At 36.1% G+C, this 7,742-nt stretch overlaps 1 non-coding gene across 1 annotated transcript; it reads right to left on the bottom strand.

Moving 5' to 3' along the window:
- Positions 1-1,202: 1,202 nt before the first annotated feature.
- LOC127099734 (small nucleolar RNA R71) lies at positions 1,203-1,309 on the bottom strand. Its single transcript, XR_007794209.1, has one exon. It is a non-coding gene; the product is annotated as a small nucleolar RNA R71 (small nucleolar RNA).
- Positions 1,310-7,742: the final 6,433 nt, after the last annotated feature.

Raw genomic sequence — 7,742 nt, 5'->3', positions numbered from 1 at the left:
TTTCCATTGGGTAAGATCAAAAGTCGTCTGACGTCTGTTTAAACTTAGTTATTTTTAACTATTTCAAATACAGCGAAAGCCCTTTGTTTCGTTCATTAGGAGTTTTTAACTTTAAAAAAAAGTGATTTTAAAACTATTTTCGGACGCGTTTATAAGTTTAGAGTCTGGTTCGTGAGAACCTCTTTTGGTTAGGTCAAAATAAATTTCAACTTAGTCAAAATACTATATTTCTTAAAAATAGATTTACTACTCTAACGCAATGTGCGCCTTTTTATAAGTGACAATAAGAGGGTTTGATTAGGGAGTACAACTCGGTTCTGAATACGCGAAAGCGACAGTTCCTGTTAAATTGGTTCTTTTCAAAGTAGGAAACACTGCCCATAAGTAATTCTATTAGCAAGTACTTGGATTATTAATTGATTATGTGAATTACATTCGAACCTGTCTTTATTAATTGAATTGAATTTAATACTTTATTTTTCATTGTGCACTCTCAAAAACCCTGTTTCGATTACCTTAGATAAACACCGTAACAATAGATAACGATAGATTGGCATTTGGTCTCTGTGGATTCGATAATCTTTTATATTACTCTGACGCGTTCGTATACTTGCGAAAAACACGCATCAAGTTTTTAGCGCCGTTGCCGGGGACCAATTTCGTCAAATTTCGTACCCTGTTGTTATATCGTTTAGACTTAGGTTGTCACCTGTCGGTCAATGCGAAGGACTCGTAGCACCAGAAGCTTAGTAGATCCTCTGGCGGAACCTGAACGTTACGCTCACGCACGTTTATTTTTCCATAGAATTAGGAGAGCTATGGCCAAAGATCAAAATCAAAGACCTCTTAAGGATTTCGCCCATCCATCCAACGAAGAACCTAGTTCTAATATAGTAAACCTAACCATCCCAACTAATAATTTCAAACTTAAACCCTCCCTGTTGCAACTAGTGCAACAGAGACAATTCGCAGGTCGTGCTACTGAGAACCCAAACCAACATTTAAAAATCTTTCTCCAATTAGCAGACACTTTTAAAACCAATGGAGCTTCTCCTGAGGCAATCCGTTTATGATTATTCTCTTTCTCCCTCAGAGATAAAGCCCTATCATGGTTAGATTCCCTTCCACCCAATTCTATAACAATTTGGGAAAACCTTAGAAAAGTATTCCTTGCTAGATACTTTCCCCCAAGTAAGACCGTCGTTCTTCGAAACCAAATAACCAGATTTACCCAGAACCAAAGAGAATCGTTGTTCGAAGCTTGGGAGAGATATAAAGAGTTGTTAAGAGCATGCCCACATCATGGTTTAGAAAATTGGTTAATCATTCAGACCTTTTATAATGGACTTCACTATAACACTAAGATGACCATCTACGCTGCCGCATGTGACACACTGATGAACAAACCTTACCCTGAAGCTAGTGCCCTTATCGAAGATATAACTCAATACCATCAATCATGGGGAGTTGAACGAGCGACAGTTGAGAAGAAGGAAGCCCAAGGAGGAGTACATGAGTTAAGCTTTATAGAGATGATGCAAGCTAAAATGGAAGCGTTAGCCCTCAAGGTTGAGCATATGTGTATAAACCCGAATACTACAACTGCAATTTCGTCAGATTGTGAGATATGTGGAACCAGAGGACACCAATCTACAGAATGAAGTCTCAAACGAAACCAACTCTGAGCAAGTGAACTATGCCCAAGGGAACCCATATTCGAATGCCTACAACCCTGGATGGAGGAATCACCCGAAATTATCCTATAAGAATAATAACCCTATCCAAAATACTGCACCTCCGAGACAACCAGGTTACCAAGCCCCAAGACCAAATCAACCTATGCAACCTGTGCCACCAAAGCCAAGCCTTGAGAAAATTGTGGAAAATTTTATCGCTGCTCAAACCGAACAAAACAAAGAGTTCATGAACTAGAAAATTCACGTTAATGAACTGATTACCTAGTTAGGAACCAAGGTTGACCAAATAGTTACTCACAATAAGATGCTTGAAACCCATATCTCTCAGGTAGCCTTAAACCAAGCCCCCCAGACTGCACCTGGAGGGCAGTTCCTTGGACAACCTCAACAGAATCCGAGAGGACAAGCCAATGCCATTACCCTACGAAGTGAGACCGCTTATGATGAGACATTTAACCCAAGATTGAGTGAACCCAAGACTTCTAAGGAATATAACGAACCCACAGACGAAGTGAAGGAACCGGAGGAATCTGAAAAACAGGAAGGTCAAGAAAAAGGAGAAGAACATAAAGACAAAACTTATGTACCACCCCCGCCATACAAACCACTGATACCATATCCATAAAGACTCAAACAGACCCAGATCAATAACCAGTATCAGAAATTCATTAAGGTTATAGAAAAACTTCACATAGAAATCCCTTTCACAGAAGCCATCACCCAAATATCTTCTTATGCAAAGTTTCTCAAAGACATCCTTACCAACAAATGTAGACTCGACGATCCGAAGCCCTTGGAATGCAATTCTATTTCCGAGAATAAGTTAGCCAAAAAAGATAAAGATCCTTGAAATTTCTGCATTCCTTGTCTTTTGGGAAGTCATGTCATCGAAAAAGCTTTTCTAGACTTAGGAGCTAGTGTGAGCTTAATGCCTTTAGCAGTTTGTGAGAGGTTAAAATTAGGAGAATTACAGCCTACTAAGATGTCACTTCAATTAGCCGATAGATCTGTTAAGTATCCGATAGGCATATTAGAAGATGTCTCTATTAGGATAAGTCAGTTATTTATCCATACTGATTTTGTTGTCATGGATATTAAAGAGGATAATGATATACCAATCCTTCTAGGTAGACCGTTCTTATCAACTGCAGGAACCATAATAGATGTCAAGAGAGGAAAGTTGACCTTTGAGGTAGGTGACGAGAAGATAGAATTTATACTTTCAAAATTTCTTATGGCACCTGTGATGGGAGACACATGTTATGCCATAGATATCATTGATGAATGCGTTAGGGGAATATAACAAGAAGAAATCATAAAAACAATTAAGTTGTCATCAACTCTCATACTGGAAGATGATAAGTTTAGGAAGCCCTACATCGATGATAACCTTTACGAATGTTTATCCCTTACCCCAGATCCTATGCCACGCCTTAAGAAACCAACCTTAGAACTTAAGGAACTGCCTAAGAACCTGAGATATGAGTTTCTTGATGAAGAGATGAACCGTCCAATTATAGTCAGTGCTACCTTGAGCCAAGAGGAAACATACCAACTCTTAGATGTTTTACGAAGATATCCCTCAGCCTTAGGATATAATATCTATGATCTGAAAGGTATAAGCCCATCCGTATGCATGCATCGGATTTTGCTCGAAGAAGATTCAAAGCCCTCCAGAGAACATCAGAGAAGAATAAATCCTATAACGAGTGATGTTGTTAAAAAAGAAGTTCTTAAATGAAATAAAAATGCATTAAAAGGTATTTTTAAAATAGAAATAAAATGGAAAATCCATAAAGTCCTTCAAAACACCAAATAAATGACCAAGAAATGTCGCATTTGGATGTTTGAGCACAAAGTTATGGTATGTTGAAGTTGGCATGAAAAACTGGTTATGTAACTTAGAAAAATTTGAGTGTTTCATGGTTGAAAATGACTTATAATGTCCCAATGAATTCTATGTCCTTCCAAATATATACTAACCTTTCCTTGAAGAAAACTTTTAAAGGGTATCACTAATGTAATTTTGCAAAAAGAATCATCTTCATATGTTGAAAACTGAAGAAGTTATGATCTTTGAAAGTTGGGGAAAAGTCACTTGAAAATAGGTCAAATTTCACTAACTCCACAAATGACCTATAATGTCTCCAAACGTTTGATGATCCTCTAAGAATAATTGGATCTTGTAATGTAAAGAGAAGTTGTAAAGGATGTTGAGAAGAGTCATATGCAAAAAGGATCATTCAAAAATGTTGAGAATTGAAGGAGTTGCAATCCTTCGAACTTTGACTTCAAAATGTTAACTTTTAGGTCAAACCACTTGGAACAAGCTTGTTTATTTGGACTTTCCTTGCATTTCAAAGCACATGGGTGATCATAGGAACACGTGATAAGGTGTCCTGGTTTCCTCTTGATTAAATTGTTCAAAGCTTGAAGTTGCTTGTTGAATAAGGCATGGAAATAAACACATGAACCTTTTGACTTTCCTTGAGAAGTAAGCCAAAAACTTTGAGATGCTCTTGATTTGAGAAGCCCTACCTTGCATAATAGACTTAAGGGAAACAAGACATATCTTTGGTATTTTGATTAGTGGTTAGATAATCAATGAATCAAAATAAACACAAAGGTAAAACACAGAGGTGCTTGGTGTTCCTGCAAAAGCAAACCCAAAGATGGATAAGGGGAAGAATAAAAAATGTGACCTTATTTGTATGCAAAAAATGAAAATGAGATGTGGGATCTTAGGGTTAAAATTTAGGGTATGACAACACTGACTCAAGTTGGTGTAGTGATGCTAAGGATAGAAAAGCCACAACTAGTTATGTGTTTATGCTAGGTGGTGCACCAGTTGCTTGGAGTTCAAAAAAGGAACAAATAGTAGCACGGTCATCGTGTGAAGTATAGTACATAGCTACTTCTTTAAGTGCATGTCAAGCAACATGGATGGTGAATATGGTCGAAGAGATTATAGGGAAGAATCATGGAGCAATTACCATGAAGATCGACATCATGTATGCTATCAATCTGGTGAAGAATCCGATAGCACATGGACGAAGCAAGCACATCAAAATGAGGTTCCCCTATCTTTGGGAGCAGGTAGCAGAAGAGAAACTGAACTTGGAACACTGCAAAACTAAGAATTAGATTGCAGATATCATGACGAAAGGAGTGCAGGTCGAAGTGTTTAAGAAGTTAAGATCTATGATGAATGTATATAACTTAGACATAATGAATTAGATGGTGTGTTGAATTGTAATTCCTCGTATCGATGTAGATAGTGCTCGATAGAAACTAGGATCTGTCAAAACATTTAGTGGTGTCAAGTTGTATTATATGTAGAAGTGTCGAAGCAGGTTGCTTGACACAGGATTTCGATTTAGACCAAAATAAGTATTTTGGGCCTTTCTAATTTTTGGGCTTTATCTTAGGGAGAAAGCTAGATCAATTATAAATAGATGTGGTAACCCCTATTTTCATAACAGTCTTGTAATCACTTGCAGTTGCAAAATTAATGAGATTTTCCACAGGCCGTGGGTAGAGAGAGACTATGCATAAATCATCTTCTTCCCTAATTTTCGTCAAACCCTAATCTTCTTTCTTATTCAGTTTTCTTTTCTTGTTTTCATCATCATTGTGTAGTTATACAATCTCACAACCAAGGTTGGTTGATTCACTCGGGTGAAGAGTGAAGAACAAGTGGGAATTTGATCAGTTGATTGTGTAGCGGTAAATTCGTGACCATCGAGCTATTGGTTAGCTCAACGTCAATAAAACAAGAGTCGCCACCAGACTTTTATTGTTTCCAAAGGAAAAGGGAAAATACGAACAAAACCCAAAGATAAGAAGTTTTCAAATCAAAACTAATAAAATGTCAGAGATTACAGGTAAGGGGGTTGGTTAGACAGAGGGAAGATATTAGCACCCAAAGTGTCCTAGGTACTCCTAGGGAGCCCTTTTTGTGTGCAAGTGTTTTAGTTGAAAAAGATGTTTACTAAAATATTAGAATGGGGGGGATGAGAAAAAAACTAATTAATTATATTTTTGTGTTTGACAAGACCTTCGGTCTTACGCCTACGTACCAACATAAAAATGAGGGATCAAAACCTCGTAGTTCATGGTAAAAATTTCAAATATTGGTGGATAACTCAACCAAAGATAACTCAAATCTAAATACTTACTTTTGAAAATTTTAAAAGAAAAGGGCACAAAGTGGCCAAAAGGACTAGATGAGGTTGTTAGTTTTTTTTGTCTTTTTTAAAAGTTAAGTCAATATATTAAGTTCATTTACAAGTTTGATTATGATTTTTTTTTTAAAATCAATGGCATAAGGCCAAGATTTCTACTCATTAAAACATGTCTAAGTTGAAAAACAAAAACGAAGAAGTTTTTGAAAATGAGGGAGAAATTTTGAAATTAAAGAAGGAGAGGAGGAGATGAAGGGACTATCCTAGACAAGATTTAAAATTTTAGAGTTGAAAAGATTTGACCAATGGGGAAACATCCACAAGACAATAATGTCAGATAGAAACCCATATACTTTGGATTATTGAGCAAGCAATAGAGCCAATAAACATGCAAGCAATTATTAAGAAGACCAATTGGTATTAAATAAAGATAACGAGACATCCAAGCAAGCACTCTAAAAGCAAGGAGTCTTCAATGTCCTTTAGATGTATCAGATGAAATATCCCTTTAAACAAACTTACAGACACAAGCATCAGTTAATATCAATAAGATCACAATAACAAAATCAGACAAGGAGAGAGTCAACAGATGAATCAGAGGAGTCTCCCAAAGCTTGTATCAGATGAATGACATTGGTCAAGATAACTCAGCCTCAAATAATGGCATTGGCCGAGTCCTTCCATAGCTCAGGGATGTTGCCTACTCCAAGTCCAAGGATTCAAACCAGGTCAAGGGCAGAGGTCCAACAGTCCACCAATATATTTTTTAGGGTTTTTGTTTTTATTGAGTATTTTAAGGTCCTAAGACCGCAAACCAAGCAAAATCACAAGCACACAAATTATACAAGCACATAATATGGCTCAATTGAGCAAAGTGGAAATGGATGAAACATAAACATCTTGCATGAATGTAAATGACAATGAATTCTAAAATGCTAAAATTTAAATTGCATTAAGTAAATTACATTTAAATTAAAGTCAATACAAAGAAATGTTAGTGAAAATATTAATGGAATTGTTCAAGTCATTTTTTGGAGAACACTCAACCATTCACTCATAAGTATGAAGATTGAACCTAGACATCATCCATGAGAAAGGCTCTAACTTGGATAAAATCAACAAGTATTCCACTAGCTCTCACAAATGGAAAAGAGGCAAAATATTCACATAATACCATGAGGAATGGGAGACTTACAATCTCACTTACAAAAATGTTATTGCTTTCGGGGCAAATTTAGATTTATTTTAAGCAATCGTAATTGGACTTATGTATAAGTCACAACTATCTCATGTCGGGCAATAATAACATTAGTGTTAATGCATGCTAGAGACAAGGTACAAAGAACCAAGCTCATGAATCATACCACACAAAAAAACAAAATATGATGGACATATCTCAATCAAGCTCATTTTGATTCATCTGACACAAGGTCATTGATGAATCAACTAGCATTTGATCCATTGAGAGGTCATTGGACATGAAGGGAATATGGAAGAAGAGAGATGAAGATGAGAAGATGAAGTTAAAGAGAATCCCAAATTAATCAAGGGATGAAACTCACTCGATCAATATTATCCATTCATCTTGAGGGATGAAGTTCAAACTTCATCAATCCCTTAATTCCAATAGTATTGATCAAATTTAAAGTCCAATTCAACCAAGATCAAAGCCAAATAGAAGATGAGTCAACACAAAGTCAATGAAATAGCTCAACAAAATATTAAAGCAATTAAACAATTTAAATTCAATTTTAAAATGAAGAAAAGTAATTTTTAAAAAGGGAAAAAACCTAAAATCCCTTAAAATCACCAAATAAATAGCCAAGGGATTTATCATAGGTCAAACAAGGTCAGAAGTATT

Source organism: Lathyrus oleraceus, chromosome 6 (assembly GCF_024323335.1).
Source record: "Lathyrus oleraceus cultivar Zhongwan6 chromosome 6, CAAS_Psat_ZW6_1.0, whole genome shotgun sequence".
NCBI classification, from domain to species: Eukaryota; Viridiplantae; Streptophyta; class Magnoliopsida; order Fabales; family Fabaceae; genus Lathyrus; species Lathyrus oleraceus.
Note: the sequence above shows the minus strand (reverse complement) of the source record. Positions and strands in the feature narration are given on the sequence as shown.